Source organism: Oryzias latipes, chromosome 2 (assembly GCF_002234675.1).
Source record: "Oryzias latipes chromosome 2, ASM223467v1".
NCBI classification, from domain to species: Eukaryota; Metazoa; Chordata; class Actinopteri; order Beloniformes; family Adrianichthyidae; genus Oryzias; species Oryzias latipes.
The window spans coordinates 6,332,970-6,345,407 of NC_019860.2; the positions used below are offsets into that span (position 1 = coordinate 6,332,970).

The following is a 12,438-nucleotide window of genomic DNA, read 5'->3' on the forward strand; positions in this document are numbered from 1 at the left end:
ATTTTTTAATCACTACCAAATCCAGTCTCCATCTTGGGTGCAGATGTAAGAGGGCATTCAGTCACATTTACACAAAAAAGGCTTCTCTCGTGAGTTCTCATATGTGTTCTGAGATGAGAGAAAGCCTATAACTTTTATGACATTCTTCACACAAAGATTTTTCTCCTGAGTGGGTTCTCATGAGCGTTCTAAGCTTAGACCCATAATCAAAACTTTTACCACTTTCTATACAGACATGATGTCTGTAAGACTCATTTTCCATGGAGATAGAGATTACTAACAATTCTTGAGCTTTCACTAGACCTTACAGAAGAGTCTCTTTTCGCTTGAAGATTGTTTGCATTTCTTAACCAAATCGTATTTATTAAGTTTGTTCTAATACCAGAGTCACACTGACCTGCATGAGTCAATATTTGATCAACACAACAGAGATAATGATTCAACTGAGAGACTTTTGTTCACTGAGATCAGACGGGATTTCTGCTCCAAAAACTGACTTCAAAGGGGTTGTTTATCATTACGGTAAGGTTCAAATGTAGTACAAAAAGGGCGGGGCCTGACCACACACAGACTGAAATGTTATCAACATACCTGCTAGCTGCAAAAATGTCCACATGTCAACATGTACACAAAACAGATAGTGTTCACACACGCATACCAATGCCTTAAAACCAACTTGTGTGAAATCTTTCATTCATTCAATCGTGCAAACTATTAGTGCAAAGGTGAGTCTGACACAGACTCTTAACATCGCACCCATGTCTTCATCCTCTCCCGTCTCCACACTTATGGTGCAAAAAAAAAAAAAAAAGGATGAAATAACTCAGAGTGAAACAACGTAAAACAGGCACATGAAAAGGAATTAGGCAGAACAAATACCCGTGTTCAACCCAATTTCGAACAAAGCAGGCAATGAGGATTATTGGTGGGGTTACCCGCCCAGGGAGTAAGTGTAGAACCGCCACTGCTGTCAACGTGGCTGGGTCAGTTGTCTCTCTGACTTATTCTATGTTTGGCCAAGACTCCAATCCCTCTGTTTTGTCTTTTGTTGGGACCAGCACCGTAATTAATTTATTTTTGTTTTACAGTACACAGGTTATTTCTCACATTTAATAAACTGTGTTCCTAAAATTATTTGGTGTCCATCGTCTATATGTTTCGGCCCCTTCATGATTTTTTTCCCCCTAGACTGGAACAGGTTTGCCTGTCGGGGCCGTAACATCCACACATAGATCTATGTCATCCAGAAATGTTCTGTCTGATCAATGATTTCCTTAATCCTTGATTGGTCCATCCCAAACTCACATCTGTTCATCAAATGTAGATTGAAGAAGAAAGTGATGATCTAGAAAAGAATCCATCACTCTGCTCTTCATCTCCAAGGAACACGGACAGTCACAACATCTCTCAGTAGACAAGCTGCTGCTGCTGCTGCTCTTGCAGGAGGAATATTCATTTGACCTGCGGTCAAACCTGCAGAGAGAAAGTTGAGAGACAGAGATGAAGGAGTGTCTCCTGATCCTGGTCTGTCAGTCAGTGATGCAGCACAGCAGCAGAAAGAGCAGCAGGAGCTTCAGTCCTGTTCAGAGCAGCAGCTTCTGCTGCTCTGATTGGCTGACTGTTGTCCTGAAGCCTGTCATCATTGTCCTCAGAGCTTCACTGAGAAGCTGCAGCTTCACAGGAAACTCTGCATCTTTGCTCTCAGACTAACTTTAGGACCAAACATCTGGAAGCAGCTGGACTGACTCCAACCCTCTACTGACCTCAGAGTCTGCAGTTTGGAGTTTGGACTCTCCACCAGATCCTGGAGCTGCTGAACTTCCGAATAGTGAAGGTTGTTCCCTCTCAGGTCCAGTTCTGTCAGGTGGGACGGGTTGGACTTCAGAGCTGAGGCCAGAACAGCACAACTGATCTCTGACAATCTGCAGTTCCTCAACCTGAATCCAGAACAAAGAGTTGAGTTTAGAGACAAAGTTCATGTTTTTCATCCTTCTCTTCTTCTAAAGAGTTCAGAGCTGAAGAAGATCAGAAAGTTTGAAAAAAAGTCCAAAGATGTGAAGCAACAGTAGCAGATCAGAAAAGTCCAGCAGAAGCAGAGAAGAAGAACATTCAGGAACATTCAGGACAACATGCAGCTGCTTCAGGAAAGAAGTCCAGATGTGTGAAAGTCAAACATCAGCCTGTGGCTGCATCCAAACCAACTGATGTTTCTGCAGCAACAGCAGAAAAAGTCCACTTCCTCTTTCTGCTTAGCTCTTCTCCAAACAGCACTGAATCATGGGAGAATTTCAGCAGCATGATGCTGGAAAGTCTTCATCCCAGTTTTCAGGAGATGATCTTCCAGTCCTTCTCTGCTAAAGCCCTTCAAGCAGAGACTTTCAGCTCAAACAGATCAAAGCAGAGAGAAGAAGGAAGTGATGAGGAAGAGTCAGCAGCAAATGTTGGACATTGATCCCTGATCCATGACTTCAGCTCTGAATGAAGAGTCAGAAGCTGCTGGGAGCTTTGATGGATGATGTGATGATGTTTGTGGATGAAAAGGTGAGGATGTTTGTGGAGGATGTGTCTGTCAGGAGTCTGTTGGAGCAAAGACACAAAGAAGAGCTGATGGCTGCAAGCAGAACTTTGTGGAGCACAAATGTCAGCAGACAGCTTTGAAACAAGCAGCTGCAGGAAGAAAAGAAGAAGTTCTTCTGCAGATCTTTGAAGAGAACAAGCAGCTGCAGGAAGATGCTGCTGCAGATCAGAATCTGGACATTTCTGCTCACTGTGGGTCAACACAACTTTGTCATCACATTCATCTGAACACAACTGAAACATGGAGTCTGACCTCAGAGTCTGCAGTCTGCAGTCTGGACTCTCCAGAAAAACACACAGAGGAAGAACTCCTGAATCCCGTAGGTTCCAGTTCACGCTCAGGGTCAGTTCTGTTAGATTGGATGGGTTTTTCTTCAGAGCTGAGACCAGAGCTTCACAGCTGGTCTCTGACAAACTGCATTCCTTTAACCTGCAATCAGACAGAGTAGTATGTTCAGGAACAGTGATGCAGATGGATATCCAGGAACTTTCATTGAGGTTCAGGTCCATTCATTGAGGTGGGTCCCGCCTTGATGACAGACTGACAGATTAGCCCTGTTAAGAACCTTTAGGATAGAAAATCCTCCTTTGTGTTAAAGTGAAATGAACAAGGAGTCCAAATTGTGAAAAAGAACTGGGATTACCAGTTTTGCCCTGAAGAACTCATGACCCAGATAGTTAACGGCACATGGGGCGGACGTGGTGCAGCGGTAGGGCGGTCGACCCATGATCGTAAGGTTGCAGGTTTGATTCCCGCCGCAAAGTGTCCTTTGGCAAGACACTGAACCCCACCTTGTCTCTGGTGGTAGGCGGGTGTCTGTGTTTGGCAGCGGAGCGGCCACCAGTGTGTGAATGTTTGTGACTGGGTGAATGGGTCTGTGACTGTAAAAGCGCTTTGTCCTTGTAGGTAGAAAAGCGCTATACAAGTATACGCCATTTACCATTTACATTTCATGAGAGACAAATGACAGAGGAATGTAATATTTGAGTGTTTGTTTTTTTTTTCCACAGAAACAACAAGGGTCTTAAGAATCAAAATCAACAAATCATTCAGGCTTGAAGTGGAAATCTTCAACAGCCGTGACATCACGTGTGTGTAAAGGGTTAACTCAAATATTACTCAGCTATGGGGGGAAAAAAAAACTCCTTACATTGTACTGTAATCACAACATTATATATAATCATATGCCAACAGTTGTACATTACGTAAGAGAAAAAAAATGACATTTTACATGTTTATCTATAGCTGTTATGATGAACTGTTTAAAAAATGCACATATAAAGGCTGCAATAAGATATGTTTTGATATGACATATTAGGACCACAGAAATAACATATTTAAACTTGTTATACAAATTAAAAGGGGCAGTTCGTACGAAAATACGGTAAACTGTGTTTACTGTCTAAATATCACCTGCACCGCTTTACACATTCTGCTTAAAACACCAAGTACTCACCGATAAAGATTCATGATGTAGATATCAGTCCACCAGTGCATTGCTGAGCTAAAGCAGTTAGCCGTGTTAGCATGGACAAAAACAACTGATGAAAAAAAATTAATTTGGTTCTCCATATTTGAAACATTGGTGTTAGGGGGAGTTAACTCCAGCCAACATGGCAGCGCCCCTGAGCTGACACACAGTGAGGGACAGCGAGAGAAAATGCTGTCCCATGGAGAACTGAAGAGATGTGACAGTAAAGCTACCGTCTTCAACCTGTGAGTTCTGGTCTAACTCAGGGGTCAGGAACCTGGGGCACAGCGAGAGAAATACAGTGGTATGCAGGGGTGTGAAAACAAAAGGCACTTGATCTGTCATCTGTCTGTATTTTTCAGATTTGAAAAAAAGTTCTGCTTTGAGTGACGATGTCTTATCACAATGAGCTATTTTCCTATGACATCATTAAGGAATAGTCCATTCATGCAGTGCACTGAGCTCTCTAACACAAACTGTAAACTTTATGTAATACCCCCTCTCTGTACTAGCTTTAAAGTGAGGGCATTATCCCGGAGTTCTTAGTTAACGGCTGTTAAACTCTTGTTTCATGAGAAATTCATATTTCCAATCCATTCGATTTGGTTGATTGTAACACAATGTAAAAATAAAAAAATCCCAATATTTATATAACCAAACACAGTTCTTGAACATCTATCTATCCATCTATCTATTTAGTTTAGATGTCCCTGTTAAGTCTTTCCCTAAGTTCTCTCAGAGTGCACGTCACAAGGTCCAGATACAAAATGGTTGCAGCCTGAAAATAAACTCTGACGGTCCTGTCAGAGTCCAATTAAAAGCCTTTAACATGCGTATGTTCCACTCACCAGGCTATCATCTGGTCCCGGTGTTTTTAGTCACTGCATCAGTGACTAAAACTCCACAATCCCATGCAGGCTATGCTAAGCTAACTAAGTCCAGCTGACTAGCATGCTCACATCCTTAAAGTCTTGAACAACTATCAAAACCATAAACATGTTATTCATCTCTGCTGGACTTTTGCGAATTGACCATTTTCTCCTCATGATGTCCGCATTCCTCCTCTCTCACACACTCTTCTTTAAGCATCATAAAATCATTTCAAGAATAACAAAAACATATTCCGCCCTCTTTTTTCACCTGCATAGCAACAAAAGTATTACAAAAAATGAGAAAGATTAGAAAACAATTTTTACCAAAGTAAATTCAAAACAACAAGAACAAACAAATCACATGAATGCAACATTTTCATTCTATGGTGCTGTACTCTTGATATTGATGTGAACACAACATGGAGTCTGACCTCAGAGTCTGCAGTCTGGAGTCTCCAGAAAACCACACAGATGAAGAACTCCTGAATCCTGCAGGTTCTTGTTCATGCTCAGGTCCAGTACTGTCAGATTGGACGGGTTCTTCTTCAGAGCTGAGACCAGAGCTTCAAAGCTAATCTTTGACAAACTGCAATCCTTCAAGCTGCAATCAGACAGAAAGGTGTTCAGTAGCAGTGATACAGCTGGAGGTCCAGGAACTTGGTAAATTCATTGAGGTGGGACCTGCCCTGATGACAGACTGACAGATGACATTTTTACTGTTTGCTCATTTCTTTTGGATTTGGACCTAAATACATGATCATGAATGAAAATGCAATAGACTAGAAATGACTTGAAATGAAGTTAAAACAGATGGTAGAGGGGCCTTGAAAAATATGAAGATCCACGGGGCCCAAATGTCTGAATGTGACCCTGCAGAGGAGCTGCTGATGGTTCTGCTGGTAGTCTAAGGGTTTCAGCTGGTTCAGTTGTGGAACTTCTAAGGAACCTGTATGTGTTTGCACGTATCCAAGTCAACGTCAGTTGCTAGCTGCTTCATTGTTTATGCGTCATTACATAAATAAAATATGCAGTGTGCCGGGTGATTGCAGAGTGTACAATTTAGTGAGGTCCACTGTGTCTACTGCTCCCAAAATTTCATTTCTGATACCAGAAATCTTTTAGAATCTTGTTCAATTTCTCGGTTAGCTGATCTAACCATTTTCCTTTGGCCAGGTAGCTCCACCCCCATACTTTAGCATAAACTACATGCAGAGGTTCTTCACTCTAACCCAGCATAGATTTAGTGTCTGTTGAAGCAACAGGACTGAGAACCAGAAGCTAACCTAAAGACTGTGAAATGAAAGACCTGGTTCTGATCCAAGCTCTGTTCTGGATTATCACCAGAATCAGGTCTTTGGGAAAGACCTGTCAGTCTGCTGCAGTTTGATCTCCTTATGTCTCTTTATAAGGAGCTGCTGCTCTGTGGATCATAAATCTGCTGCAACTGTTTGTCCATTGAAATCTGTAGTTCTGGGATTGATTCATGTTGTCTTTCAAAGAACACAGAACATGAACTTTTCCCAGATTTCAACACCTGGATGGAGTTACAGTCAGGACCATAAATATTTGGACAGAGACACATTTTTTCTAATTTAGTTTCTGTACATTACCACAGTGAATTTTAAATAAAACAACTCAGATGCCATTGAAGTGCAGACTTTCAGCACTTCGGGTCCCTCCTCGACCAAGGCCTTCATCCCTCCAAGTGCAGACGATTGAACAACACAATCCCTAAATTTCATAATGTCATAAGTAATTGGACAAATTAAATAACTGAAAACAAAATGGTCATTACTAATATTTGGTTAAAAAACCCTTTGTTGCCAATGACAGCCTTAAGTCTTGAACTCATGGACATCACCAGATGCTGGGTTTTCACATTCTGAATGCTCTGCCAGGCCTTTACTGCAGCGGCTTTCAGTTGCTGTTTGTTTGTGGGCCTTTCTGTCTGAAGTTAAGTCTTCAACCAGTAAAATGCTGCTCAATTGGGTTAAGATCAAGTGACTGATAGCCCATTCAAGAATCTTCCACTTCTTTGATTTAATAAACTCCTGAGTTGCTTTGGCTGTATGTTTTGGGTCATTGTCCATCTGTATTATGAAATGCCGCCCATTCAGTTTGGCTGCATTCACCTGGATCTGCACAGACAGTTTGTCTCTGAACACCTCAGAATTCATTGGGCTGCTTCTGTCCTGTGTCACGTCATCAATAAACACTAGTGTCCCAGTGCCACTAACAGCCATGCACGCCCAGACCATCACACTGCCTCCACAGTGTTTTACTGATGATGTAGTGTGCTTTGGATCATGAGCTTCTCCATGCCTTCTCCATACTTTTCTCTTGCCATCGTTCTGGTAGAGGTTGCTTTTGGTTTAATCTGTCCAAAGAATGTTTTTCCAGAACTGTTCTGTTTTTTTTTAGATGCTTTTTAGCAAAGTCCAATCTAGCCTTCCTATTCTTGAGGCTTATGAGTGGCTTGCATCCTGCAGTGTACCCTCTGTATCCACTTTCATGCAGTCGTCTTTTCATGGTAGACTTGGATATTGATATGCCTACCTCCTGGAGAGTGTTGTTCACTTGGTTGGCTGTTGTGAACGGGTTCCTCTTCACCATGGAAAGGATTCTGCCATCATCCACCACTGATGTCTTCCGTGGACATTCTTCCATCTTTTTGCGTTGCTGAGTTCACCAGTGCTTTCTTTCTTTCTCAGGATGTACCACACTGTTGATTTTGCCACTCCTAACACTGTAGCAATTACTCACATGCTTTTTTTTTCTGTTTTCTCAGCTTAATGATGGCTCCTTTCATCTGCATGGAGAGCTTCTTTGACCGCATGTTGTTTGCTGTTCACAGCAAAATCTTCAAAATACAAGCACGAGTCCTCTAATCAACTCCAGGCCTTTTATCTGCTTCACTCATAATGACATAACAAGGGAATTGTCCACACCTGCCCATGCAATAGCATGGAAGGAAATTGTCCAATTACTCAGGAGCCAGTGAAATGAAGGGATTGTTTTTAAAAAAAATGCTTTAGTTTTTCATATTTTTATACAATGCTTTTGTTCCACAAAAATAAAAGCTGGAATAAAAGCTGAAAGTCTGCACTTCAGTGGCATATGAGTTGTTTTATTTAAAATTCACTGTGGTAGTGTACAGAAACAAAATTAGAAAAAATGTGTCTCTGTCCAAATATTTATGGTCCTGACTGTAGGTTCTCCAGTTTAGTTTAGAACATTTGTATCTATCAGATTAGGGAAAAAACAGGATTTTTAAGTCAAACAGAAAGTTGTTTTCTTTTTACTTTAATGCAACAGTCCTCTGTTGTTTCCTCTGAACTGATGGCTGACACTTTTTATCCTGAAATCAAAAAAACATATAAAATTGTTGTAGTGAATCAATATTTGGATGAAACCTGACCTGAGAGTCTCCAGTTTACAGTCTGGACTCTCCAGTCCAGCTGACAGTAGCTTCACTTCTGAATCCTGCAGGTTGTTGTAACTCAGGTCCAGAACTCGGAGTCTGGAGGACTGAGAGCTGAGAACTGAGGACAGAGCTGCACAGCTTCTCTCTGAGAGGAAACAGCGTCTCAGTCTGAAAAAAAAAGACAGACAGCAGTTATTGAAACTTTCATGTTTCCACTCAGATTCATTTGTTGAAGGTGATTTTCCTGAGAGTTCTTACAGAGCTTTGTTGGAGGCTTTGATCACTGGCAGCAGCCTCAGAAGAGCCTCCTCTGAAGCAGAGTATTTCTGCAGGTCAAATACTTCCAGATCTTGTTCTGATGACAGTAAGATGAAGACCAGAGCAGACCACTGAGCAGGAGACAGATTATGTGTGGAGAGACGTCCTGACCCCAGAAACCATTGGATCTCCTCCACTAGAGAACCATCATTCAGTTCATTCAGACAGTGGAACAGGTTGATGCTTTTCTCTGCAGGCATCCTCACTGATCTTCTTCCTGATGAACTGGACTGTTTCCTGATTGGTCTGTGAGCTACTTCCTGTCTGAGTCAGCAGACCTTGTAGGAGATTCTGATTGGTCTGCAGTGAAAGACCCAGGAGGAAGCGGAGGAACAAGTCCAGGTGTCCGTTTGGACTCTGTAAGGCCTTCTCCACAGCACTCTGGTAGAACTGGACTGGACGGCTTTGTTTCAGTTTAAAGATCTTAGATTTTTTTTGCTTTGCCTCCATAAGGTTGAGTCCAGAGGTGATGAAGGTCCGGTGGACATGAAGAGCAGCCAGAAACTCCTGAACACTCAGATGGATGAAGCAGAAGACCTTGTCCTGGTACAGGCCTCTCTCCTCTCTAAAGATCTGTGTGAACACTCCTGAGTACACTGAGGCTGCTCTGATATCGATGCCACACTCTGTCAGGTCAGATTCATAGAAGATCAGGTTTCCTTTCTGCAGCTGCTCAAAAGCCAGTTTTCCCAGAGACTCCATCATCTTCCTGCTCTCTGGACTCCAGTGAGGATCTATCTCAGCTCCTCCATCATACTTGACCTTCTGGACTTTGGCCTGAACTACCAGGAAGTGGATGTACATCTCAGTCAGGCTCTTGGGCAGCTCTCCTCCCTCTCTGCTCTTCAGCAGATCCTCCAGAACTGTAGCAGTGATCCAGCAGAAGACTGGGATTCGGCACATGATGTGGAGGCTTCTGGATCTCTGGATGTGGGAGATGATCCTGCTGGCCTGCTTTTTATCTCTGAACCTCTTCCTGAAGTACTCCTCCTTCTGTGGATCATTGAACCCTCTGACCTCTGTCACCATGTCAACACACTCAGCAGGGATCTGATTGGCTGCTGCAGGTCGTGTGGTTATCCAGAGGCGAGCAGAGGGAAGCAGGTTCCCCCTGATGAGGTTTGTCAGCAGATCAGCCACTGAGGTGGACTTTCTAGGGTCATTTAGGATCTGAGTCTTGTGGAAGTCCAGAGGAAGTCTACACTCATCCAGACCATCAAAGATGAAGAGGACCTGGAAGTCTTCAAAGCTGCAGATTCCTGCTTGTTTGGTTTCAGGGAAGAAGTGATGAACAAGTTCCACCAAGCTGAACTTCTCCTCTTTCAGCACATTCAGCTCTCTGAAAGTGAATGGAAATGTGAAGTGGAGGTTCTGGTGGGCTTTGCCTTCAGCCCAGTCCAGAGTGAACTTCTGTGTTAAGACTGTTTTCCCGATGCCAGCCACTCCCTTAGTCATCACAGTTCTGATTGGTTCTTGTCTTCCAGCTGGGAGTTGGAAGAGCTCTTCTTGTCTGATGCTTGTTTCTGCTCTGTCTGCTTTTCTGGAAGCTGCTTCAATCTGTCTGAGCTCATGTTCTTCATTCAGCTCTCCTCTTCCTCCCTCTGTGATGAACAGCTCTGTGTAGATCTCATTCAGAAGGGTTGGGTTTCCTGCTTTAGTCATCCCCTCAAACAAACACTGGAACTTCTTCTTCAGACCAAATTGGACTTCATGTCGACAAACTGCAGCAGCAGATCCTGAATGAAGACAACAAACAGTAAATCAACTCTGTGCAGCCCTGAATGATGAGGGTTTGAATCCCTGTGGTTCCATGTGTTCAGACATCAGGAAATCTTCATTTCTCAGCAGCTGAAACCTTCAGAGAAATCCTCTTACTGCTCTGCAGTCCATCAGCCAGCTCCTCCTGCTTCATTCTCCTCAGGAAGTTCACTGTGATCTTCATCAGTGACTCTCTACTGCTCCTCTGCTCTTCATCTTCACCCTCCAGCTCCTCCTCATCCTCCCTGTGACTCAGAAGTTTCTGGATCTTCTTCAGCTCCTTCTTGACAAAAGTGATAATGTTGTCCTCCAGCAGCTGCAACAGAATTCCAGATGAATGAGCCAATCAGAGTGAAGTCATGGAGCCAAACATCAGCTCCATGTTGGACACACTGACAGTCCACTGGTGTCCAAAGTGCAGCATGGAGACGACTGTGGACAGAATGATGGGAAAGTAGTTGTTGTTCATGTACAGACCAGAAAGATGGAGTCCAGCTGTGTTTGATGCTATTGGACAGACGGACCACTGGGAGTCTCTGAGCTCTGCTGGTCCAGTCTGTGGACAATCAGCAACAATCAGATCCTACTGGACCCACTGGTGTCCTGCAAACACTCAGTAGAATCTACAAGATCTATTCCGTGTTTGTGGAGAAGCTCCAACACTCACTGCTGCACACATGAAGATAGAAATGTCTGTGAGAAAGAGTTGAGCTCTCATCAAACACATGGATTGAAAACATTTCCCTCATTTGATTCAGTTGCAACATTTACATACAGCTCACCTCTCTGCACCAGAATACGAGTTAAAGTCGATAGAATGAGCCATTGACTGGTCACTCCTGAAGGAAACACAGCTGGGTTCAGATCCAGATCCAGATCCAGTACTGAGTCTCTGATGGATCCTGATAGAAAAACACTTGTTTTATTAGAAGTGAGTTTCTTTTCCTCCTCGGTCCCGTCGAGGCCTGACCAGAGCTCTTCCAGGGCCGGCGTCTGGGGGTGGGGGCCTGGGCTTGCTCCGGGGGGGGGGCGACGCTTTCTGGCTCCTCTCTCTCTGTGTGGGGTGGGTGGTGCCGGGCCTGGGGTGTCGGCGCCTCCGGGGGTGGGCCCCTGGGCTGGGTGGCCCTGGCCCCTTTGCTGGGGGTGGGCTGGGGGACGGCTGTTTGACCACCGGGGGACAGTCTACCAGCTGTCCCCAACTTACCCCCTTCCTTATATAACCTCATATTAGGGTGAGGGGGTGGGGGGTCTAGCCTGCGATGCGCCTTGGGGGGGGGGCTACTTGGGAGTGGCCCCCCTCCTATGGTTGCCGTATGGAGTGGGCCCCCCCTCTTTCGGTTTTATTTGCACCTTAGACATGTAGGGTCCTTGGTAGGGGGGGTGCTTGGACATCCAACCCTAACCCCTAACCCTAACCCTAACCCCTAACCCTAACCCTAACCCTAACCCTAACCCTAACCCCTAACCCTAACCCTAACACAAGAGGCCCTCAGCTCTCATCTGTTTGCCTAGCTGTTGGACAGGACAAGTTAAAAAAAAAAGAAAAAAAAAAAAAAAAAAAAAAAAAAAAGAAGTGAGTTTCTTTCGTGAAGGTGTTTGGTTTTCAGAACAGCAATGATTCCAACATTCATTCTGACTCACAGATGAATCAGAGTTACAGTCAACTGGATCATTGATTCTCATTTTGACCAGAAGAAAATGAAGAATTCAATGTTTAAGTTTGTTGATGAGTTACAAAAGAAGTTGTAGTTTGAATGACCACAAACAATTACGCATCAATATTTTATATTTTCTGTTGTTAATCATACAATTAACTTTATGAAAGACTTTTATTAAAGTGTCTTTTTTTATTAAAAAAAAAAGACACTGGTTCCAGGTTACAGCACAAAAGAGAGCTGACCATGGCCCGTAAGAAAAACCAGGACTACGAAGACCTTAAAAAGTCTCTTGATGAAATCCAAGCTGCGTTGTATCCCTCAATGGAACAAGTGACAGCCAAGCTAACGCCGATCTTGGA

At 43.6% G+C, this 12,438-nt stretch overlaps 1 protein-coding gene and 1 pseudogene across 1 annotated transcript in view; one reads left to right on the forward strand and one right to left on the reverse strand.

Annotated features, from left to right (window-relative positions):
* LOC105355327 (NACHT, LRR and PYD domains-containing protein 12-like) overlaps window positions 1–12,438 on the forward strand; it is a 1,049,862-nt gene that overhangs the window by 254,718 nt on the left and 782,706 nt on the right. The gene's annotated exons all lie outside the window — the stretch shown is intronic.
* Window positions 679–10,758, reverse strand: LOC110016644 (annotated as a pseudogene).